The sequence below is a fragment of the Melanerpes formicivorus genome, unplaced genomic scaffold, assembly GCF_026170545.1.
Source record: "Melanerpes formicivorus ecotype bairdi unplaced genomic scaffold, bMelFor1.0.p_v2 SCAF_339, whole genome shotgun sequence".
Lineage (NCBI taxonomy): Eukaryota > Metazoa > Chordata > Aves > Piciformes > Picidae > Melanerpes > Melanerpes formicivorus.
In genome coordinates this window covers 15,877-40,787 of record NW_027142691.1, presented here as the reverse complement: position 1 = coordinate 40,787, position 24,911 = coordinate 15,877, and the positions used below count along the sequence as shown (strand labels likewise).

Genomic DNA, 24,911 nt, shown 5'->3' with positions numbered 1-24,911 from the left:
CTCAGAGTCATTTACTTACATCTTGGAGGGAAAAAAAAAGTAGAATGAAAAGACATGGGAGCGGGGAGGGATTGCATCCTTCAGGGCAGCAACAAAAGTAAACAAAATTGTTACATCTTCCCTTACAACACAGGGACTAATTAAAGATTCTTTAGATCAATTAGCAGAGCATTATAAAGCTGTTAGAATAGTAATGCCATTTCACCAGAACAAAGCTCTTTGACATCTACGCCCCCCAGCCCCCCTCCCCCACCATGGCCACTAAGCTCACCTGCACCCCTGGAGCTGCAGTCACTGGCACCTGGCCAATAGCAACAGCAGCCCACTCCCCCCCTGCTGCTGGACACCCTCCCACTAACTCTTAAAAGTTTTTCCATGTGTTTTAATTGTTGTGGCCGGTTGACGCTGCCCCCTTAAGAAAGGGAATATGGTGGACGGAAGTTGGTAAACGGAAGGAATAGTCTAAACTAATTTCATTGGAAGAGTGGGAGGAAGCACCTTCTGAACAGGGAGTGAACTGGACATTTCCAGGACTTTTCTATGTCTTGCTTCCGCCTTTCCACGGTGCAGCAGCTCTCTGTCTCTGTGCTGGGCTTTCTGCCAAGGCCTCGGCCTTGAAGTCCAGATACCAGGCCTGTATTAACTCCTTTCCAATTAACACAAACTGCTTCTAACATTTTTTTTTTCTCCTCTCTTTTCTCTCTCTTTCTATCCCACTCTGGGAAGGGGGGGGAGAGAGGGGAGAGCGGAGGTGGGGAACCCCCTCTCTGCTGAGGGGGGTTACTCTCATTTCTGTGTTACTCTGTTGTATATCTTTGTATATATTGTAGATATTGTAAATTTGTAAACATTCCCCTGCATACCTTACATTGCTTTGTAAATATAGCTCCACTGCTTTGCTAATTCAGCTTGTGAGTTTTTTTTTCCTTTCCCTTCAATTTTTTTTTCCCCTTTTACCTTACAAGGGGGAAGGGAGGAGGCTTCTCGGCCTTACCCTTCCAAACCCACTACATTTTTTTATTGGCGTACCCAACGTGCGGCAGATAATTAGTTTAATTTATTACTTGATTGATTTAGTGTTTTCTAGCTGAATTAGCAAATATGAAGGTATTGTGGTTTGTGGAGCGATTATTCTTTTCAATTTTTGGGGCTCTGGTTTACAGATATTGTTTGGGTTTGATTTTGGATTACCTGGGCAAATATTTGGTGCCGACAATTTATATGTGGGTTATGTATAGAGTTAAAATATGGTATGGAAAATGTATTAATTTCCTATGGCCAGTGAGATACAGGAATGTTACCTCCACCACTCTCCCAATTGAGATAAAGGGTTTTAAGATTCCACCGGAGGAAAGAGTAACTTTAGGTGATGCCTGGGATCCAAAGGTGATTTATTTCATGTGTATAATTCTGCTGCTGGTGATAATTAATGTGTATTCTCTGTATTCCTGGCGTCGGGAGAGAAAGGTGTCCAGAGCTTGTTTTGTTATTAAAACTAGATCAAAAAGAAAACGCCGTGGCTCTCGCTCAGTCCCAGAGTCATCTAGTGACGAGGACTGTGGAGAATCTGTGTCAGCTAAAAAGAAGGCTAAAAAGTTAATTGGTAAAGCAGCTCTAAATGACTTTGCTGATTCTAGCAAGCAGCCAAGGGCATCGGCTGGTATCAACATGGCACCTACTCCTTCTCCTTCTTCTTCTTCTCCGTCGGCCATTAACGGAGCAACATCACTTCCGCCCACTCCCTCGGTGGGACCGGAAGTCACTGCCCCATCAGCTGATTTATCTCAGGACCTGTCAGCTTCTATTAAGGTGGCTGTAAATTCAAACACAGCTCCAGTTAAGGTGGCTCCTTTAAAGACCAGAGGTGGAAAGGCCAAAGATGGAGAGGAGGAGGAGGAGACTGATCCTGGTGAGGGGCCCTCTACTCTAAAAGATCCTGCTCAGGAGGAAGAGAAGGTTTGTTTTAAAGATCTAGCTAACCTAGTGAGATCAAAGCAGGATAGAGATGAAGTTAGGAAGGCAGCTGGCAAAGGTGGTTCTCAGCTTAAAGAGATCCTTAGGAGAATGACAGCAGGATTATATGGACAAAGAATTCAGGGAGATGAGGAACAAGATGATATTACAGACTGTTCGTCACCACGGGAGGAATTGCGAAATGTCCGTAAAGATTTCACCAGGGCAGATAAGGAGCCAGTTCTAGCTTGGCTTAGTAGGTGTTATGATACAGGTGCTTCAGCTCTAACAGTTGGAGACAAGTCAGCAGCTCAGTTAGGAACTCTCTCAAGGGACAATGGAATAGATAGACATCTAGGCGAAGCTCTCGGTAAGGTTAATCTGTGGATACGCCTTTTAATGGCGGTTGCCCTGAGATACCCTTCCCGCGATGACCTTCCATGGAACCCTAAACCCTGGACTACCATAGATGAGGGAATTAAGCGCTTGAGAGAATTTGCTGTTAGAGAGCTACTCTATGGTGAACATGAAACTCTGAATCCTGATGACATTCCTGTGGGTATTGGTCTTGCTAAAAAGATCATCAAACTTGCTCCTTCTAATTATGCAAACATTCTGGCAAGCAGAATTGTGTCAAGAAGTTATGGTGGAGCTTCTCCTACCGTTGGCCAATTCAGTGATCAAATGAGACAATTGGAGGATAGCATGACACGTGGTTCTTTGGTTTCAGCCATTGAAACTCTGTCTGGAAAAATTGAGAATTGCATGAAGGATCTGAAAGATTCCATATACCAATTGGCACAGAAGGATAATTTCAATTCTTCCTCCAGGTGGATACAAGTTTCATCTGTGAGGAATACACGTCCTCCAAGGAGGTCATTCCAAAACAGGTCATTCCAAAACAGACCACCAAGGCAATCACGTAGAACAATTTGGATAACTCTGTGTGATCAGTTTGGTGAGAACATGAACCGCTGGGATGGCCAACCAACTTCTAATCTTTTCAGGAGACTGAGGGAATTGCAAAGTGGCAGAACCCGAGGTAGCAATACCAGAAGGGTAGCTGTTACTTCCACAGTTCCCCAGAATGACTCTTATGGCTCCAACAGTGGCTCCAGTTATATCATGCAAAGTTATAACCCTGCAAACTATGTGCAATGCACATGTGCGCATGTTCCCCATAACTAGGGGTGCCCTGCCTCCCGCCAGGGGGAGGAGAGGGATAACAGAGATAATAGAATCTATTGGGATGTGTACATCCAGTGGCCTGGCACTTCACAATTTCAGAAGTACAGGACCTTGGTTGACACAGGAGCTCAGTGCACCATAATACCATCAAATTATCAGGGATCAGAGTCTATAACTATTCTGGGAGTCACTGGTGGATCTCAAGAGTTAAGTAAGGTAGAGGTTAACATAAGTTTAACTGGTAAACAATGGAGGAAGCATACAGTTGTGACCGGACCTGACGCACCTTGTATTTTGGGAATTGATTTTCTGAGAGAAGGGCGTTTCAAAGACCCTAGAGGTTACAAATGGGCTTTTGGAGTAGCTTCTATAGAAATTGATGGACAAAAATTGAAGCTGTCTGCCAGACCTGAACTTTCTGATGAATCTGCAGTTGTGGGACAACATAAGATACAGGACATTAAATTGCCGGCTGCTTCTCAGACTGTGCATCACAAACAATACAGAACCAACCGTGACTCTTTGTTGCCCATTCAGAATCTGATTCGTCAGTTGGAGAGTCAGAAAGTCGTCAGCAAAACTCATTCGCCTTTCAACAGTCCAGTGTGGCCTGTGCGGAAGCAGAATGGAGACTGGCGTCTGACAGTAGACTACCGAGCCCTGAATGAAGTGACACCACCTATGAGTGCAGCAGTGCCAGACATGATGGAGCTACAGTATGAGCTGGAATCCAAAGAGGCCAAATGGTATGCTACCATAGACATTGCTAATGCATTTTTCTCTATTCCCATAGCAGAAGAATGCAGGCCTCAGTTTGCTTTCACCTGGAGAGGAATCCAGTACACTTTCAACAGGCTGCCAATGGGCTGGATCCACAGCTCAAGCATCTGTCATGCAGTGATCCACGATGCTCTGGAGAAAGGCGGTGCTCCAGAACACATCCAGTTCATCGATGATATCATCGTCTGGGGTAAAACTGCTGAGGAAGTCTTCGAGAAAGGTAACAAAATCATTGACATTCTTCTGAATGCAGGTTTTGCCATCAAGCGAGACAAAGTGAAAGGACCTACCACAGAGATTCAGTTTCTGGGAGTGCGGTGGCAGGATGGACGTCGACACATTCCAGTGGATGTGGTAAATAGAGTCTCCACCATGGCAAGTCCCACAAACAAGCAAGAGACCCTACGTTTCTTAGGGATAGTGGGATTTTGGAGACTGCACATTCCTGGATACAGTCAGATTGTGAAACCTCTGTATGATGTGACTCGAAAGAGAAACCATTTCCACTGGGGACCTGAACAACAAGCAGCCTTTGACCAGATAAAGCAAGAGGTAGTTCAAGCAATGGGTCTGGGACCTGTCCGAGATGGTCCAGACATTAAGAACATTTTGTACACGGCTGCAAGTGACAATGGTCCAACCTGGTGCTTGTGGCAAAAAGCTCCAGGTGAGACACGTGGACGACCTCTTGGTTTCTGGAGTCGAGGTTACAGAGGTTCAGAGGCTAATTATACTCCAACAGAGAAAGAAATTTTAGCTGCCTATGAAGGAGTGAAAGCATCTTCTGAAGTGATTGGAACTGAATCACAACTTCTCTTAGCTCCCAGATTACCACTTTTGAATTGGATGTTCAAAGGCAAAGGCTCCACACCACATCATGCCACAGACTCAACATGGTCTAAGTGGATGGCTCTGATAACACAGAGAGCTCGAATGGGAAATCTTGAAAGACCTGGTCTAGTGGAGGTGATCTCAAGTTGGCCTGAAGGTATCAGCTGTGCTAAACCTCCAGAGGAGAAAGTAACTCGTGCTGAGGAAGCTCCTCCTTACAATGACCTTTCTGATGATGAAAAGAAATATGCTTTGTTCACAGACGGTTCCTGTCGTCTTGTCGGAAACAAGCGAAGGTGGAAGTCTGCAGTGTGGAGTCCAACACGCCGAGTTGCAGAGGCGAAAGATGGAGAAGGAGAATCCAGTCAGTTTGCAGAGGTAAAAGCTGTCCAGCTAGCTCTCGACGTAGCTGAACGTGAGAGATGGCCAAAGCTTTATCTCTGCACCGACTCATGGATGGTAGCCAATGCTCTATGGGGTTGGCTAAAGAACTGGAAGAAGAGTGGTTGGCAGAGGAAAGGAAAACCCATTTGGGCAGCCAACCTGTGCCAGGACATTGCTGACCGAATCGAGAGAATTCCAGTGAAAGTGAGACACATCGATGCTCACATTCCTAAGAGCAAAGCTACTGAGGAACAGCAACACAACCATCAGGCAGATCTAGCTGCAAGATTTTCTCAAGTAGACATGGACTCTAATCTTGATCTCGACTGGAAACACCGAGGTGAGATATTCTTAGCTCGGTGGGCTCACGATTCGTCAGGACAGCAAGGCAGAGATGCAACATACCAATGGGCTCGTGACAGATCCATAGACATTTCCATGGATGCTATCACGCAAGTCATCCATGACTGTGACATTTGTGCCGCTATTAAGCAGGCAAAACGACTTAAGCCCTTGTGGTATGGTGACAGATGGTCCAAGTACAAGTATGGTGAAGCTTGGCAGATTGACTACATCACTCTACCACGTTCTCGTTCTGGTAAGCAATACGTGCTTACTATGGTAGAGGCAAACACTGGATGGTTGGAAACTTATCCAGTTCCACATGCAACTGCACGCAACACCATTCTCGGTCTGGAGAGACAGATCCTGTGGAGACACGGAACTCCGGAGAGGATCGAGTCAGACAACGGAACTCATTTCAAGAACAACCTTGTAAAGAACTGGGCAAAAGAGCACGGTATTGAGTGGATATTCCACATTCCCTACTATGCACCAGCTTCAGGGAAGATTGAACGCTACAACGGTTTGTTGAAGACCACTCTTAAAGCCATGGGGGGTGGATCTTTGAAAAACCGGGAAAAACATTTAGCACAAGCAACCTGGCTGGTAAATAGTAGAGGTTCAGTGAACCGAGCTGGACCTGCACATTCAGATTTGCTACGAAAAGTAGAAAGTGATAGAGTTCCTGTTGTTAGAGAAAAGAATCTGTTAGGTAAAACTGTTTGGGTATTTTCACCCTCAGGAGAGGCTAAACCTGTCCGAGGGGTGGTCTCAGCTGAAGGTCCGGGTCACACTTATTGGGTAATGCAAGAGAATGGTGAAATTCAGTGTATTCCACAAAGAAATCTAACTTTAGCTGAAAGAGGTTAATTTCAAACTGTTGTACAGCTACATTGCGTCCAAAGGAAGAATCAACGAGGAATCTACGGTGCACAAACCCTGAGATCCCTGAGAGCCCTGAGTCAACTAAGAGACCCTGAGAATCCCCGTTTCCCTTTTCTTCGCTTCGTCGATGAAGAAATGAACTGTTTTCCATTTTTCTCATTTTCTGATTTTCTTGGACTTTTGAATCATCTACATCTGAGCATAGCCGGAATGGACTATGAACTTTACTCACGAACTGTAAATATCGTTTTGGATTGGATGGACAGTGTGAACAGCCAATGAAATTGTTTAGAAGGGGTGGACTGTGGCCGGTTGACGCTGCCCCCTTAAGAAAGGGAATATGGTGGACGGAAGTTGGTAAACGGAAGGAATAGTCTAAACTAATTTCATTGGAAGAGTGGGAGGAAGCACCTTCTGAACTGGGAGTGAACTGGACATTTCCAGGACTTTTCTATCAGTCTTGCTTCCGCCTTTCCACGGTGCAGCATCTCTCTGTCTCTGTGCTGGGCTTTCTGCCAAGGCCTCGGCCTTGAAGTCCAGATACCAGGCCTGTATTAACTCCTTTCCAATTAACACAAACTGCTTGTAACATTTTTTTTTTCCCCTCTCTTTTCTCTCTCTTTCTATCCCACTCTGGGAAGGGGGGGGGAGAGAGGGGAGAGCGGAGGTGGGGAACCCCCTCTCTGCCGAGGGGGGTTACTCTCATTTCTGTGTTAGTCTGTTGTATATCTTTGTATATATTGTAGATATTGTAAATTTGTAAATATTCCCCTGCATACCTTACATTGCTTCGTAAATATAGCTCCACTGCTTTGCTAATTCAGCTTGTGAGTTTTTTTTTCCTTTCCCTTCAATTTTTTTTCCCTTTTACCTTACAAGGGGGAAGGGAGGAGGCTTCTCGGCCTTACCCTTCCAAACCCACCACAATTGTGGACAGAAGGGACACTTTAGGCAAAAAGCATGACTTGGGAGAAGATGACTGTCCTAGAAGCCTGTAAGAAACACCGATTGCCAGATACTTTTGTGTACTTTAGGAACTGCTGCTGTAAGTTGTATGCACCGACATCCAGCAATATGGAGTGGAGAAGAGACAGTGGCATCTGTTACAAGCACCTCGAGTTTTAGGCTCAAAAACATCCATGTAGCTCAAAATTGCTGCTATCACCTCCTATGGAAGTCTCCATGCCTTCAGCGAATCCTACATTTGACCTGGAGGCTGCCTGGAAGGGCAGCTGGTGTGAATTCGGTGGCTTTCTTCCCACCCCCCTTTTCCCCCCCTCTCTTTGTCCCTACGGTGCCTTTGCTAGCCAGCCACCTCCCCCCCCCCTATTTCTCCCCCCCCTTCTGATAACATCTCTAGTCTATGAAAGTTGTGTTCTGATTTAAAGCAACAATGATTATTTCATTATTTCATTATTTCTGATTGTGATGTGTTTTAGAGATTTTTTTTTTTTCTGTTTTCAATAGTTGTTTTACCTGTAAGCATAATGAATAGTAAGTATTTAGTATTTATAAGTATTAAGTAATTAGTGATTGTACTAAGGTATAAGCATTTAGTAATGAGCTCAAACTTTCATTTTTCTGTGAGTTCAAATTTTAACTTTTGGTTCAAGCCTTCTTTTTTTTTTTTTTTGTGCCATGGCATTTTGAAAGAGCTCTAACTTTTTATTAGTTTCTTTTTAGACATTGATTTGATAATTTAAACATAGTTCTTTCAGTTCTGTAGAGATTTTTGGTGTTAGCATAAGAGTTTGATATAGGGATATTATAGAATGAGATTTTTTTTTTTTTGTTTGTATTCAAAATCGTTTTAAGAGAGGGATTATATATTAAAACAAAAAGGATGCATATTTTATAACTAAGGTTTTAGTAATGCCAGCAAAAAATAGCTAACCCATGTCAACACCCGGAAACATCACTTCTGCAACGCAGTACCGCATTCATCTCAACAAACAACAGCACAAGAATCACAAGGATGGGACAAATAGCATTTCACATGAAGCTGAAAATCAGCAGACCTAACACAGGTCACAATGTCTGTTACGATAATCTGAGATCAAAAGCATCAATCGGGAGAATGTACCATAAAGCTATGTGTATTAGGACTGAATATCACAATTGCTTAATTGTTGTGTGGTTAGAGAATATGTTGTCATGGACTTGTATGTTAACTCTCCAGTTTGTATTAATTTTAAACAGTTAGTCTGATTATAACACAAAATACATTTGCATTTTAGGTTATAAAAAACAAGGGAGAATTCAGGTGTTACATCCCCCCCAAAAAAATGGCTAAAGTATACTACATTGTCAAACTTTCATTTTATGTGCGGTTTCAAGCGTGATTTAACAAAGTTTATGGAGGATATAAGAATTCTGGAAGTTTTAGCTAGGAGAAATTTGAAAGAAGAACAAACAACATTAGGCCAAAGATAGTATCTATAGGACTCGGTGCCTTAGCAAAAGCAAAGTATCAAAAGAGCAGCATTGTTAGGATGAGTAAGGATGGATTGTTAGGTTACGGTCAATTTTATACCGGGCAGAACCGTGAATAGTCAAGATGTCACCTTTGACCCGGCAAAGAAGCCTTTTCACTTTTGCTGTTTACATGCAAGATTTTTCTTTACTTATGGAGATGGAGCCTGGCCAGCTTTATCTTTATAGATCAAGGAGAATCTTGCTAACATAAAACAACTTAGGATTTTTGAGCGTCTTAGACAAGAGAAGATGTAACATACCTGTAAAGCATATTGTAAAAGACAGTGGTGAGGATAGGGTTTGCTGTGTTTGTAGATCATTGTGTCTTGATCCTTGTGTATGACGTATTTGGGCCTGATGAAGTCATCTCTGTTGGTAAGAGGAGTGAAGTGTGAAAACTTGAACGAGTAAGATCTAAGTCGTTGACAGATTAAGCAGTTAACAAAGAAGTAAGTTCTTTGAAGTAAGGGAGTAAGTAGGATGAAACTTTGAAAAAAGCAACTGTTCTGTTGGGTTAGGGTGGGGGGGTTGGGGTTAGGGTTGGGGTTAACGGTTAGGGGGTTAGGGTAGGGTTGGGGGGGTTAGGGTTAGGGGGTTAGGGTTAGGTTTAGGGTTAGGGGTTGGGGTTAGGGGGTTAGGCTTAGGGGTTAGGGGGTTAGGGTTGGGGGGTTAGGGGCAGGGCTTGGGGTTAGGGCTTGGGGGCGGGGTTAGTACCCGAGGGTTAGGGGGTTAGGGGGTTGGGGTTAGGACCAGTGCTCCCAGTCCCCCCTCCCCACCCCCCCAGGGGCTCCCAGTCCCCCCCAGTCCCCCTCCCAGCACTCCCAGTCCCCCTGATCCCCCTCCCAGCCCATCCCTGTACCTCCCAGCAGCTCCCAGTGCCTCGAACTGGTGCCGGTGAATGAGGGGGGCGGGGGGCAGGAAGGGGAGGGGCCAGGAGCTAGGGGGCAGGGCCAGGAGCTAGGGGGCGGGGATCCGTGGGGCAGGGTCCCCGTGGGGTGGGGCAGGGGTGCAGCCCCTGGGGTTCTCCCATTGGCTCGCTGGCTGCAGCGGACCCCTGAGGACCCCAGCGAGGGGAGGGGGCAGGGGGGATGGTTTTTGGGGGGGGGGGGCGCGGGGGAGGGTCAAAAGGGTTTGAGGGGGTCCGGGAGGGGCTCCTAAGGATTGGGGAGGGGTCCCAGGAGGGTCTGAAGGGGATCCCAGAAGGGCAGAAAAAGGTGGGATGGGAATTGGGGGGAGGGGCTGGGTCTGGGGGGGCTCTGGGGGGTCCGTAAGGGTCTGCAGGGGTCCACCAGACTCCGCGGGGGTCCCCAGGGGTCGCCAAGGGTCTGTGGGGCTCTGCGGGGGTCCTCAGGGGTCTGGAATGGTCCTTAAGAGTCCGTAGCGGTCCGCGGGGGTCTCTTACGGGCCCCTGCAGACCCTTGGGGACCCCCACATATCCCTCCAGACCCTAGGGGACCCCTATGGACCCCCCCAGAACCCTGCGGACAGCCAAGGACCCTTACAGACCCTTGGGGACCCCTCAGGACCCCCACGGTCCTTTAGGGACCCCCAAAAGGGAGAGGGCAGAGGGGGGGAGGTGGGATGGGCGCTGCTCCCGGGGGTGCCGGCGCCGGGGGTCCCGGGGGCGTGAAAGGGGAATTGGGGGGGGCCCTCTGGAGGGTCCCAAAGGAGCTGGGGAGGGGCTGTGAGGGTTAGGGGTCTCTGGGGTTGAAGGTTTTGGGGTCCTGCAGGATTCGGGGAGGTCTCACTGTGGTTTTCGGCGTCCCTGCAGCCCCGGGACCCCCCTCTCCCCCCGGGCCCCCCCCAGCCACATTGCGAGCGGTTGGCAGCGCAGCTGTGCCGCCGCCCGGTGGCTCAGTGCTGTCCCCGCGCGTCACGGTCGGCACTGCAGATGGGCAGCGGCGAGTGCTGCCTCCAGGAGGCTGAGGGCTGAGCCGCGCCGGGGGGGCTCTGCGCTCCTAGCAGCGATAGCTTCCCCCAGAGGAGCTCTGAGGCCAGCTCCAAGGTTCGGTTTGGGTTCTCCTGGGGGTCTCAGACCCCACTGCTCTGATTTCACAGCTGTGTTTCCTTCCCTGCCTAGGGGACAGGATGCCCTCACTCCTGGAGAGAGAGAGGCACAGCCTGAGAGGCCTGGAGCTGTGTGGGCTGTAGATGCTCTTCACCAGCTGGGAGCCATCCCCCCAGGAGTCTTCCACCAGAGAGCCTTCTGCGGGGTGCCACGATAAGCAGGGTGCAGGTGAAAGGGTCCAGAGCAGGGCAGCAGGGCTGGGCAGGGGGCTGGGGCACAGAGTCCTGTGAGGAGAGGCTGAGGGAGCTGGGGTTGCTTAGCCTGGAGAAGAGGAGGCTCAGGGGAGACCTTCTTGCTCTCTACACCTACCTGAAGGGAGGCCGTAGCCAGGTGGGGGTTGGGCTCTCCTCCCAGGCACCCAGCACCAGAACAAGAGGACACAGCCTCAAGCTGTGGCAGGGGAGGTTTAGGCTGGAGGTTAGGAGGAAGTTCTTCCCAGCAAGAGAGGTTGGCCCTGGGGATGCGCTGCCCGGGGGGGTGTGGTGGAGTCTCCCTCCCTGGAGATGTCCAGGAGGGGCCTGGGTGGGGCCCTTGGTGCCATGGTCGAGTTGATCAGATGGGGCTGGGTGGGAGGTTGGACTCGAGGATCTCTGAGGCCTTTTCCAACCTGGTTAATTCTCTTCCCATCCTATTTCATCTTCCCCTGGGTGGCAGGTTGGACCTGACGCTCCCCGAGGCCCATCCCAGCCTGGTTCGTGCTGCTTCTGCGTGTTCAGGACGGGGATTCCCTGCTCAGGGATTCCTCCTCTCCAGAGGTGTGAGAGAGGCTTCCCAGCCAGCCTGAACTATTTCCCCCTCTGCATTTGCTTCCCTGAACAGAAGCACAGGGGGGGAGATGCAGTCCTGTCCTGGCTGTTCTCGCCGGCATTGTGCTTCTCCCTGCCCACCCTGCCCCTTTCTGGGGGCTGCCTGCTCAGAGCTGACGGGTGAGGGGAAGCAGTTCCAGATCTGCCTCACGGCTGTTCCCTCCTTCCCTTCTTTCTGGAGGGAGGCAGTGAGGGGGAAGAGAGGCTCTGCAAATGAGGCAGAGCAGCAGAGGACTATGGAGGGAGGAGAACAGACTCCAGGGGCCTCCAGGTCAGAGCCGTGCAGTTAGCATCACAGCTCCTGCTCCATCACCACCACCACCACTTCTGCCCCCAGCCCAGCGCCAGGGGCAAGGCCCTCACCAGCCAAGACACCACCCAGAGTAGCTCAGCCCCAGCAGGGAACCCCAGCCAGCACCCCTGGATGGGATTGGGGCGGTCATCAGCCCTGGCCCTGACAGCCAGGGGGCCGCCAGGACCCCAACCTTCTGTCACCATCACCCAGCATGCACCAGAGACACTCACCAGGGATGAGAGAAGGATCCTCAGCCCAGGCAGTCTCATCCTAAGGGGGCTGCTCTTCCTAGGGGAGGGGATTAAATAGGAGAGTGGGTGGGAGGGGCCAGGTGGCCACACCTGGGGTGGGAGGACACTCCAGCTGAGCCCAGGTGCCGATGGTTTGAGGGGATGAAGAGGGGAAGTGGGGCAGGTGAGGGACTTCAAGGGTGTCAGGGAGTGACAGGGCTGGGGGGCATGGAACAAAACCCAGAAGGGGGGAGGTTCCGATTGGATGCCAGGAGGAAGCTCTTCCCCATCAGGGTGGTGAAGCTCTGGCACAGGTTGCCCAGGGAGGTGGTGGTAGCCTCATCGCTGGGCGATTTGGAGGCCAGGCTGGAGGTGGCTCTGGGCAGCCCGATCCAGGGTGAGGCATCCCTGCCCATGGCAGGGGGGTTGGAACTGGCCGATCCCTGAGGCCCCCTCCCCTCCCCTCCCTTCCCCTCTTCTCCTCTCCCTTCCCCTTTCCTTCTCAGAGCCCAGGCCTGGACGCCTGGCAGGCTGCTGAGCAGCCCTGATGCCTGCAAGCCACCGTCCGCTCCGGGGGGAAAGAGACGCTCTCGCTCTCCCTGGCCAAGGCTGGTTCTCTTTCTGGCTCACCCAAGGACTCCACATGTCAGGTGATGAGGTGAGATGGATCTGAGACACGTCGTGGAGCCACTTGTGTAAGCATCTTGAGTCTTGCCGAGAGGTTGTTGCTTGTTCCTGCAGAGAAAGGAGTGCTGGGTGTGTTGCGGTGCATCTTCCATCAAGCTGTGCTCTACAGTCTCTCTGGGACCGAGCGCTGGCTCTGTGCAGTGCCTCCGGGGGAGGGGTGAAGGGCACTGGGAGCGTAGGAAAGCAGAAAGGGTCCCAGGAGGGTTTCAGGACAAGGGAGAACAACAGGCTGCTGATACTGGAAGGATGGCCTGGTGATAAAGAAGAGCGGACTGCAGTACACAGCCTGAAGCGTGAGGCAGGGGGACGCTTGCCTCCCTGCTGGAGAAGATCAACCTGATACGGGATGAAGATAACGATGGAGCAAACTCAGAGAGCAGCAGTGGTGCAGGACTGCCAGGGAAGTGCTCGGGCTGCTGGATTTCCCCTCTGTAAACTGCCTGTTCTGTACCAATAAATGATTCCTGCTGCACCAGTAAATGATTCCTGCTGCACCAGTAAGTGATTCCTGCTGCAGCAATAAATGATTCCTGCTGCACCAATAAATGATTCCTGCTGCACCAGTAAGTGATTCCTGCTGCACCAATAAATGATTCCTGCTGCACCAATAAATGATTCTTGCTGCACCAATAAATGATTCCTGCTGCACCAATAAATGATTCCTGCTGCACTAGTAAGTGATTCCTGCTGCACCAATAAATGATTCCTGCTGCACCAGTAAATGATTCCTGCTGCACCAATAAATGATTCTTGCTGCACCAGTGATTCCTGCTGCACCAATAAATGATTCCTGCTGCACCAGTAAGTGATTCCTGCTGCACCAGTAAGTGATTCCTGCTGCACCAATAAATAATTCTTGCTGCACCAGTAAGTGATTCCTGCTGCACCAGTAAGTGATTCCTGCTGCACCAATAAATGATTCCTGCTGCACCAGTAAGTGATTCCTGCTGCACCAATAAATGATTCCTGCTGCACCAGTAAGTGATTCCTGCTGCACCAATGAATGATTCCTGCTGCACCAATAAATGATTCCTGCTGCACCAGTAAGTGATTCCTGCTGCACCAGTAAGTGATTCCTGCTGCACCAATAAGTGATTCCTGCTGCACCAATAAGTGATTCCTGCTGCACCAATAAGTGATTTCTGCTGCACCAGTAAATGATTCCTGCTGCACCAGTAAATGATTCCTGCTGCACCAGTAAGTGATTCCTGCTGCACCAGTAAGTGATTCCTGCTGCACCAGGGGGGTCCCTGCATGCATTCCCACACGGGAGTCTCCTGTGCCTAGCAGGAGAAAACTCTGCTCTCTTTCTGCTCCATGTCAGTCTAGGAAGTAGCTTTCGGGGTAGCCTGTGGGGCGCCAGAGCACCGCAGCAGGCCACATGGCTTCAGGAGGATCCAAGGGCGGCTGCGTCTGAGGCGCAAAGGCAGCAGCGAGGAACCTGCCTGCGGCCTCCGATGGAGGCCTCAGGCGGAGCATCGCTGCCCAGGGGTCCAACCCAAACTGGGTGTGAGAGACATCGACCTCTGGCACATTCCCCACCGTGGGGCAGCCACCAGCCGGCAGCACGGGGGCTGGAGTAGCTGCAGCTGTTTGTGGGGGACCCTTCCCTGACCCCCTTCATTGCTGCAGCAGAGCTCCCCTTCGGGGGGAGAGGGGATGTGTACACATCTGACTAGGAAAGGACCGAGCTGCTGGCCGGGCAGTTTGCTTCACATTCTGCCTTTTGGGGGGAGAATCAAAGGGAGCGGGGGGATTCTGGGCGGACATGGGGCAGGGGGATGCTGCAGCAGAGGAGCAGGTGAGGGCTGGGGGCACCCCCCTAAACCGCTGACAAGTCTCAGAGGGGACCACAGAATATTTCACAGCGTCAGTGCCGTGAGAGGCAATGCAGAGCAGACCCTCTCCAGCTGGAGAGGGAGGAGTTGGAGCGACTGCTGTGTCACAAAGCTTTGGAAACGAGCCCCCGTCTCCCCTCTCTGTTTTAAAGGCTGTGAGAATCGTAATGAAGTCACACAGGGGCTTGAGCTATAAGCACAGCCTGCGGCCGTACCCATCATAAACAGAGGCTTTTACCTGCGCGCGGTGTAGGGTTTCGATTTAAATGCCAAAACATCCCGAACGGGGCCGGGCCGAGCTGCTGCCCACGCCCACGGCAGCGCTCAGGGCCGCCCCCGCGTGCGTCACAGGCGGCACCGCCGCCGTGCCGCGGCGCGTGCCGCCCCGAGGGCGCTCAGCGCTGCAGCGAACCGCGCTGAACGCTTGAAATGCTGGAAAGTTGTTAGGGGGAGAAGGGAAAAGGGAGAGAGAGCCTGACTCGAGCGCTGACATGGGTACAACTCCTGCGCCGCAGCGAGGCTCCGGTCCCGCCAGGGCGATAGCGTCGCGATCGTTGCCATGGGTTCAGCGCATGCGTCGCAGCGATGGTTGTTCGCGCGCTCGGGGCTGGCGGCTTTAAAACGGCGCTCACTGGCCCGCCGGGGCTATCGGGTTCCTGCTCGCTCTGTGCTAGGTGAGTGCCTGTCTCCACAGCTCTCCGGGGTTTTCCTCTGGCAGCTGCAGGACCGCGCTCTGGCTTTGCTTGCAGGGAGGTTCCCGGAGCCGAGCCGGGACCGTTTGGGAGCCGCGGCGGGCGGGCCGCGGCGGGCGGGCCGCGGCGGGCGGGCCGCGGCGGGCGGGCCGCGGCGGGCGGGCCGCGGCGGGGCGAGCAGCAGTCAGGAAGAGTCAGGAGGGGTCTTCTCCCGGTAACAGTAAGTGCTCTTCTAGCGTGGCACCTGTCGTCTTTGTTCCTCCCCGTAACTCCAAATTCCCTTCCTAGTGCTCCCACTGCCTTTCCAAGTCTCCCAGTAACTCCCCCACAGCTCTGCGAGTTAAATGAATGCCAGAGGAAAATGAGATGCCTGTGCAGTGTTTTTCTAGGGTGCAGGGAAACCTACTCACAGCTTTACAACATGAGTAACTGAGAGCTAAGCTTTGCTTTTTGCTCCACTCCTTACCGATTGACTCTTTGCTTTCTACTTGGTCGACCAAGCAAGGCTGACGTCACTTCACAGTTACTACCCCGTTGGTGCCTGCCTGCGAGTGCCAGGACCCTTCCCAGAACCACAGGACAGAAGGAGGGTTTGTCTCTCTCGCGGTGCCCTGAGCAGGAGTCGTACCAACACAGGCTCAGAAAGCTGAAACCATCGAAAGATTTAATTAGAGAGCAACAGGCATTAGAGGTTGGTTGATGGCCAGGGAGAAATGCACTGACTGCAAGGCGATCGGGGCGTAGTAAATCCTGGGGAACGGGGAACACGCTCGGAGACGCAGAGCCGCGCAACAGCTCTCACAGAGAGGCGCAGCAAAAACTCAGCTGCGTCCCGAAGGCGCAAACCCTACCAAGAAGGGCGTCCGTGGGTCGGGGCTATCAGAAGCAGGGCAGCCCCTCAGCTGTCTCTGTCTTTCTTACCGCGATGCCACGTGGGGGTGGGCGATTGTGGGGGGTTACAGACCATTGCAAAAACAGGGTGGAGGGCTTGCCAGCGCCAGGCAAACCAACCCCAGGGGCGGCCTCTGCCAAGAGGCCTGGTCACACCTAGCGGAGCATGTTGGAAACTGGGGACATTCAGCATATCCCACAGCAGAACGTGGCTCCGGCTGAGAGAGGATGAACTCAGAGGGGGCAACACACATCAATGCATTATAGTCACTGTGCGAATAGTTAGAAGTCTAACCTCTTTCCCTCCTGGCTTAACACCAGCCTGGCGTCCAGGACTCAACATACGCACTGCACAGCAACCCACAGAGCTCCTGGGTCATCCCACCTGTACTTGTTCCTGCTGTCCCTGCAGCAATGGACTGTTCCTGATTTTTTTTCTCTTTTCCTTTCAAAGTCAGACTGATTCCTGATTCTTCTCCACATCCCTGCCCAGTTCCAGCACCAGAGAGACTGCCCTGAGAGAGAACGAGCTGGGATAACCAGGGACTCGCCTCGAGGAGTCGAATACCACGTGCCAAGAGCGGACGACAGGGCTGTGACAGGGGAGTGGGAGGGGAACGGAGGGTGGCTTGTGGCGGGTGAACGCCCATTCTGAAGACAGGGTGGAGGGCTTGCGAGTGTTCTACTAAACTCTCTGCTTCCCAGCTGACTCCAAATTATTTCTTGCTGGATTTGGTCCTTTCCTTTTTTTTTTTCTCCCCTCTGTTGGGAGGGAGGAGGGGGGGAGCAGGGGAGAGATTCTCAGCCTCGACACCATCCAAGCTCTGAGCTCCCAGGTAAGGCTTAAATCGCTGCAGCGACGACGCAGCCGAGGAGCGGGCGAGCGAGGGGCGTGGGCAGCCTCTCCCAAACGCTGCCGGCGGACCGCTTGCCCGAACGTTCCCGGAGGGGACGGAAACCCATGACAAAACGTAAGTATTAGCGTGAGGTATTGTAGCGGAGGAAAAGCCATGCTGTTCCTCCAGAGGTTGCAGAGCAGTAGTAACGTGTACGCCAAAAGGTTTCCAATGGCCCTGAGCCGCAAATTAAAACCGCACAACACACACAAAGGAGACCCCACTGGTTTTATATTCAGTTGTTTAATTTGAATGGAAAGGCCTCTGAAGAGAGGCCAGCTGAGTCGCTTCCCACGCACCCGGAGGAGATGCCCCCCCGACCGGTCAGTGCCCCCCCCCCCACTTCAGGGGGTTTGTGGGCATCTATGGTGGGTGTGGGGGTTATCAAAGAGGAATTCAGGGACATGTGGGAGCCAATGGAGGGTCACCTGGGGGCACTTCAGTTGGATGGTTAGGGTTAGTTGGGGTGGGGGGGAGTGGGGGCTGGCTTGCTGGCAGCCTCTGGTGTGTGTGTGGGGGGTTGGCCAGCTTGGCAGCGGCGGCCTCTGTTATTGGGCGGGGGGGTGGCTGGCTTGGCAGCGGCAGCAGCGTCTGTTGTTGGTCGGGGGGTTGGCTGGCTTGGCAGCGGCAGCTTCTGTTGGGTGGGGGGCAGGATGTGTGGCTGGCTTGGCCACAGCTTTTGTTGTTGGGTGGGGGGTGTTGGCTGGTTTGGTGGCAGCCCATGTTTTTGGGTGTGTGTGGGGGGGTGGCTGGCTTTTTGGCGGCAGCTTCTGTTATTGGGTGGGGCGTGTGTGGGGGGGGCTTGGCCTGGCGGTGGCCTCTGTTATTGGTTGGGGGGGGTGGGATGCGTGGCTGGTTTGGCGGCGGTCTCTGTTATTGGGTGGGGATTGGGGGGGTCGCTGGCTTGGCGGCGTCACCCTCCGTTTTTTGGGGGGGTTGGGGGGTGGCTGGCTGCAGCAGCTTCTGTTGCTGGGGGGTGTGGGGGGATTCGCTGGTGCGGCGGCGGCCTCTGTTTTTTGGGGGGCTTTGGGGGCACCTGGCTTGGAGGCGGCAGCTTCTCTTGCTGGGGTGGGGGGGTTGACTGGCTTGGCGGCAGCGGCTTATGTGGTTGGTTGGGGAGGGTGGCTGGCTTTTTGGCGGCGGTCTCTGGTGGTGGTGGGTGGGGGGGTGGCTGGCTTGGCGGTGGCAGTGTCTGTTGTTGGTTGGGGGGTTGGCTGGCATGGCAGTGGCGGCCTCTGTTGGGTGGGGGGTGGGATGTGTGGCTGCCTTGGCAGCGGCCTCTGTTGTGTGTGGGGGGTAGGGGTGGTGGCTGGTTTGGCGGCAGCCCATGTTTTTGGGTGTGGGGGTGTGGCTGGCTTTTTGGCGGTGGCCTCTGTTATTGGGTGGGGGTAGGTTTGGTGGCAGCGCCCTCTGGTTTTTGGGGGGGTTAGGGGGTGGCCGGCTTGGTGGCGGCAGCTTCTGTTGCAGGGCTGGGGGGTGGCTGGCTTGGCAGCGGCGGCCTCTGTTGTGACTGGGGTGGGTGGGATGTGTGGCTGGCTTGTCAGCGGCCTCTGTTTCTTGGGGGGTGTGGGGGGTGGCCAGCTTGGCGATGGCAGCCTCTGTTGCTGGGGTGGGATGAGTCGCTGGCTTGGTGGCAGCTTCTGTTGCTGGGGGGCATGGGGTGGTTGCTTGTCTTGGCGGTGGCCTATGTGGCTGGGTGGGGGGGCTGTGGCTGGCTTGGTGGCGGCGGCCTCTGCTGTGACTGGGGTGGGTGGAATGCGTGGCTGGTTTGGTGGCGGGCTCTGTTATTGGGTGGGGGTTGGGGGGGTGGCTGGCATGGTGGTGGCGCCCTCTGTGGTTTGGGGGGGTTGGGGGGTGGCTGGCGCGGCGGCGGCAGCTTCTGTTGCTGGGGGGCATGAGGGGATTTGCTGGCTTGGCGGTAGCGTCCTCTGTGGTTGGGGGGGTGGCTGGCTTTTTGGCGGCGGCCTCTGTTGGTTGTGGGTGGGTAGGGGGGTGGCTGGCTTTTTGGCAGTGGCCTCTGTTACTGGGTGGGCCGTGGGGGGGGGCTGGCTTGGCTTGGCGGCAGCCCCTGTTATTGGGTGGGGGAGTGGGGGGGTGTCTGTCTTGGCGGTGGTGGGCTATGTGGTTGGGTGGGGGGGCTGTGGCTGACTTGGTGGCGGCGGCCTCTGTTTTTTGGGGTGCTTGGGGGGTGCCTGGCTTGGCAGCGGCAGCTTCTGTTGCTGGGGTGGGGGGGTTGGCTGGCTTGGTGGCAGCTTCTGTTGCTGGGGGGCATGAGGGGATTTGCTGGCTTGGCGGCAGCGTCCTCTGTGGTTGGGGGGGGTGGCTGGCTTTTTGGCAGCAGCCTCTGTTGGCGTTGGGTGGGTGGGGGGGTGGCTGGCTTTGCAGCGATGGCCTCTGTTATGGGGTGGTGGGCCGACTGCCTTGGCGGCGGCAGCGTCTGTTGTTGGTTGGGGGTTTGGCTGGCTTTTTGGCGGCGGCCTCTGTTACTGGGTGGGCCGGGGGGGGGGGGGGGCTGTCTTGGCTTGGCGGCGGCCCCTGTTATTGGATGGGGGAGTGGGGGGTGGCTGGCTTGGCGGTGGTGGCCTCTGTTATTGGGTGGGAGGGGTGGGATGCATGGCTGGTTTGGCGGCAGCCTCTGTTATTGGGTGGGGGAGTGGGGGGGTGGCTGTCTTGGTGGCGGCAGCCTATGTGGTTGGGGGGGGTGGCTGGCTTTTTGGCGCCGGCCTGTGTTGGGTGGGTGGGGGGGTGGCTGGCTTGGCAGCAGCGGCCTCTGTTATGGGGTGGTGGGCTGGCTGCCTTGGCGGCAGCAGCGTTTGTTGGTTGGGGGTTTGGCTGGCTTGGCAGCGGCGGCCTCTGTTGGGCGGGGGGTGGGATGCGTGGCTGCCTTGGCAGCGGCCTCTGTTGTTGGGTGGGGGGTAGGGGTGGTGGATGATTTGGCGGCAGCCCATGTTTTTGGGTGTGTGGGGGGGTGGCTGGCTTTTTGGCGGTGGCCTCTGTTACTGGGTGGGCCGTTGGGGGGGGGCTGGCTTGGCTTGGCGGCGGTGGCCTCTGTGGTTGCTGGGGGGGGGCTGGCTTGGCGGCGGTGGCCTGTGTTGGGAGGGGGGGGGGGACTGGCTTGGTGGCGGCGGCCTCTGTTGTGACTGGGGTGGGGGGGGATGCGTGGCTGGTTTGGCGGTGGCCTCTGTTATTGGGTGTGGGTTGGGGGGGGCAGGCTTGGTGGCGGCGCCCTCTGGTTTTTGGGGGGGTTAGTGAGTGGCCGGCTTGGCGGCGGCAGCTTCTGTTGCTGGGGGGTGTGGGGCAATTTGCTGGCTTAGTGTGGCGGCCTCTGTTTTTTGGGGGGGTTAGGGGATGGCTGGCTTGGTGGCAGCAGCTTCTGTTGCGGGGCTGGGGGGTGGCTGGCTTGGCAGCGGCGGCCTCTGTTGTGACTGGGGTGGGTGGGATGCGTGGCTGGCTTGTCAGCGGCCTCTGTTTCTTGGGGGGGGTGGGGGGTGGCCAGCTTGGCGACGGCAGCTTCTGTTGCTGGGGGGCATGGGGTGGTTGCTTGTCTTGGCGGCAGCCTATGTGGCTGGGTGGGGGGGCTGTGGCTGGCTTGGTGGCGGCGGCCTCTGTTGTGACTGGGGTGGGTGGGATGCGTGGCTGGTTTGGTGGCGGGCTCTGTTATTGGGTGGGGGTTGGGGGGGGTGGCTAGCGTGGTGGCGGCGCCCTCTGTGGTTTGGGGGGGTTGAGGGGTGGCTGGTGTGGCAGCGGCAGCTTCTGTTGCTGGGGTGGGGGGGGTTGGCTGGCTTGGCGGCAGCGGCCTATGTGGTTGGTTGGGGGGGTGGCTGGCTTTTTGGCGGCGGCCTCTGTTGGTTGTGGGTGGGTAGGGGGGTGGCTGGCTTTTTGGCAGTGGCCTCTGTTACTGGGTGGGCCGTGGGGGGGGGCTGGCTTGGCTTGGCGGCGGCCCCTGTTATTGGGTGGGGGAGTGGGGGGGTGTCTGTCTTGGCGGCGGTGGGCTATGTGGTTGGGTGGGGGGGCTGTGGCTGACTTGGTGGCGGCGGCCTCTGTTTTTTGGGGTGCTTGGGGGGTGCCTGGCTTGGCAGCGGCAGCTTCTGTTGCTGGGGTGGGGGGGTTGGCTGGCTTGGTGGCAGCTTCTGTTGCTGGGGGGCATGAGGGGATTTGCTGGCTTGGCGGCAGCGTCCTCTGTGGTTGGGGGGGGTGGCTGGCTTTTTGGCAGCAGCCTCTGTTGGCGTTGGGTGGGTGGGGGGGTGGCTGGCTTTGCAGCGACGGCCTCTGTTATGGGGTGGTGGGCTGACTGCCTTGGCGGCGGCAGCGTCTGTTGTTGGTTGGGGGTTTGGCTGGCTTTTTGGCGGCGGCCTCTGTTACTGGGTGGGCCGGGGGGGGGGGGGGGCTGTCTTGGCTTGGCGGCGGCCCCTGTTATTGGATGGGGGAGTGGGGGGTGGCTGGCTTGGCGGTGGTGGCCTCTGTTATTGGGTGGGAGGGGTGGGATGCATGGCTGGTTTGGCGGCAGCCTCTGTTATTGGGTGGGGGAGTGGGGGGGTGGCTGTCTTGGTGGCGGCAGCCTATGTGGTTGGGGGGGGTGGCTGGCTTTTTGGCGCCGGCCTGTGTTGGGTGGGTGGGGGGGTGGCTGGCTTGGCAGCAGCGGCCTCTGTTATGGGGTGGTGGGCTGGCTGCCTTGGCGGCAGCAGCGTTTGTTGGTTGGGGGTTTGGCTGGCTTGGCAGCGGCGGCCTCTGTTGGGCGGGGGGTGGGATGCGTGGCTGCCTTGGCAGCGGCCTCTGTTGTTGGGTGGGGGGTAGGGGTGGTGGATGATTTGGCGGCAGCCCATGTTTTTGGGTGTGTGGGGGGGTGGCTGGCTTTTTGGCGGTGGCCTCTGTTACTGGGTGGGCCGTTGGGGGGGGCTGGCTTGGCTTGGCGGCGGTGGCCTCTGTGGTTGCTGGGGGGGGGCTGGCTTGGCGGCGGTGGCCTGTGTTGGGTGGGGGGGGGGACTGGCTTGGTGGCGGCGGCCTCTGTTGTGACTGGGGTGGGTGGGATGCGTGGCTGGTTTGGCGGTGGCCTCTGTTATTGGGTGTGGGTTGGGGGTGGCTGGCTTGGTGGCGGCGCCCTCTGTGGTTTGGGGGGGTTGGGGGGTGGCCGGCTTGGCGGCAGCAGCTTCTGTTGCTGGGGTGTGGGGTTTGGCTGGCTTGGCGGCAGCTTCTGTTGCTGGGGGGGGGTGGGGGTTTGCTTGTCTTGCCAGCGGCCCATGTGTTTGGGTGGGTGGGGGGGCTGGCTTGGCGGTGGCCTCAGTTTGAGGGGCGTGGCTTGGTGGCGGTGGCCTCAGTTGGATCCAACTGAAAGGTCCTTTTGGAGCCCCTCCAGAGCCTCCCCATATCCCTCTCTGTGTGCCCGAATTCCCCTTTGATACCACCAGATCCACCTTGGATGCCAGCAGGCCCCTTAAGAGCGGGGGCAGCACTGACCAGGTAGGGGATTCTCACCCCTGTGTGTGGGGGGAGGCTTCGCTGGGCTCTCCTCAGAGGTTACTTCCATTCAAATTACAGAGACCAAAACCCAAAGAAACCTCAGGACAAAGAATAAAGGCAAAAGAAACAAAGGATTCCCCCCCCTCCCCCACGCACCGAGGAGGGTTCCCCGTCTTTAATTCCTTGAGACCCATTTCGTAGTTCTGTTTTCAAACTGCTTTGCTCTGCTTGCAATCGGCTTCTACCTGCTAGCAGCCTTTGCGTGTAACGGAAGAGACGCAGCGGGGGTGAGTTCAGAGCCTTGTTACCTGGCACTTAGTGCCAGTCCTGACTACCTATATGAACAGGAGAGATTGGCAGTCTTAGGGCGAGTCGGCTCAGCTCTCTGTGAAGCCGGAGGATTTCCTTCCCCCGAACAGACGGCGGCTCCGCCCGGCCGGGCTGCCTCTCACCAGGCGCGCCGGGGCTCGGCTCCCCCAGGCGCCAGCCGGCTCCGCCGAGGTCTGCTCTCAGCTCGTCTTCCTTTAGCTTCCGTGGGTTCCCTTCGTCCGGCTGAGCTCCGCACCAGGTTAGTGCCAGCCTCTGTCGCTGTCCGCGGTTCCCGTGTAGGTGCTCTGAAGGTTCGATACGCCTGAATGTTCTAGGAGGGGATTAAAAGCCCTAAGACGTCACATAAGTCGCTGGTAAGAAAAGGAGGAAAACTATCTGCAGAAACCAGGAAAACGTGCAGCAGACTTCTGGGAAATAGTCCAACCTCCTCTTTCACAGAAGTAAGGTGAGTTTGTGAAACCGCTCGGCTCCGAGACCTTTAGGAGAGATCCCACAGCCGTCCAGGGCTGTAGCGAGCCCTATAGAACTCCGGCAGTTACCCGAGCCGTGGCGTTCGTCTTTTCCCCCAGATCGGTTTCCGAGGACCGCGGCGGGACCCCTCTCCGTCGGGCCGCGGGGCCCGCCGAGGCGCAGGACCTCTCCGGGCGCCCCCTTAGAGGCTTCTCAGGCAGAGCTCTTTTAAATCAGTCAGATCACCCCAGGAAGAGACAAGAGCCTTCAGGCAGGAAAAGGACTGCTGGCAAGGGAAAGGGGTAACGTGTAAGCCCTAAGGGGGCGTCCCACAAGGGAGAAAGGCAAATCGCTGCCACAGGTAAGAGCCCTCGGGGTGGAACCAGGGGGTTCCACTAAGCATTCCAATGGGGGAGACTGCAAAGGTTTTCATATAGCAATTGACCCTATTCTTTACTATCCATGTAAACAGGAAAGTTTCAGTTTTAGGGTGAGTCGGCATAGCGCTTTCAGCAAAGGAAAAGATTTTTCCTCACCTCAGCCGGCGGCAACTCAAACTCCCCGCGGCAGCTCACCCGCGGGGCCCCCCGAGACGAGGAGAGGCGAACCGAGGCGAACGGAACCGGACGGAACCGGCGCGGGGCTCCCCGAGACGAGGCGGAAGGAACCGGCACGTTGGGGGCTTGGCGGGGCTCAGCTCCTCGCTCAGATTCTTCCCGGTTTTCTCGGGCTCCCTTCCAGGTAAGCGCCAGCCTCTGCCGCTCTCGGGGGTTCTTACGTAGCAGCTCATTTGAAACGCTTGCACGTTCTCGGAGGGGATTAAAATCCCTAAGAGGCCAGCTAACCCTGACACCCCTCTCTTGCAACTTCATAGCTCTGCTGTTTAACTAGGCGCAGCAGTCTGGTATTAATTTGTCTGAAAAGAGGCTTTGAAATGCGCTGCATGGGGTTCTGAAAGACGTAAACTTACAGTGCGTATCTCTAGTACACAACAGCTCACGGATTTTCCTTTGCGTTGTAGGGTTTTTGAACACTCACCGGTTTCGGCGTCGGGTTGGTTTTTCTCGGAACGGAAAACCTGCCGAGCGGAGGCCGGCGGCGCGCTTCCCACGCGCGGCGGCAAGAGACGCCCCCCCGACCGCTCAGCGTAAGTCCGCCGCTTTCAATCGATTCCCCTTTGGTAGGTACGTTGCCAAAATTGGCTTTGCTCTACGCGCAAATCGCTTTTCCGTTCCGGCATCACTTGCATCTCAGAGAGGAGATCCGGTGGGGGGGGTAACTTCAGAGCCTCTTTACCGTCGCAATGAATACCATTCCTGAATATCTCTATAGAGAGGAGAGGATTGTAGTTGGATTTATAGTCTCGGGGCGAGTCGCCTCGGCGCTCTCAGGCAAACGAGAGGGTTTTCTTCCCCTAAAAGGGCGGCTCGGCT

At 55.1% G+C, this 24,911-nt stretch overlaps 2 long non-coding RNA genes across 4 annotated transcripts; both read left to right on the top strand.

Moving 5' to 3' along the window:
• Nucleotides 1–15,123: 15,123 nt before the first annotated feature.
• LOC137459273 (uncharacterized) lies at nt 15,124–17,692 on the top strand. Of its 3 annotated transcripts, none has more exons than XR_010992204.1 (3): nt 15,124–15,436; nt 15,960–16,145; nt 16,800–17,692. It is a non-coding gene; the product is annotated as an uncharacterized lncRNA (long non-coding RNA). The 3 variants fall into 3 exon arrangements; XR_010992205.1 differs by having other exon boundaries at nt 15,956–16,145; XR_010992206.1 differs by lacking the exon at nt 15,124–15,436 and adding an exon at nt 15,642–15,674.
• Nucleotides 17,693–23,287: 5,595 nt separating this feature from the next.
• Nucleotides 23,288–24,189, top strand: LOC137459271 (uncharacterized). Its single transcript, XR_010992202.1, has 3 exons — nt 23,288–23,473; nt 23,598–23,839; nt 23,951–24,189. It is a non-coding gene; the product is annotated as an uncharacterized lncRNA (long non-coding RNA).
• Nucleotides 24,190–24,911: the final 722 nt, after the last annotated feature.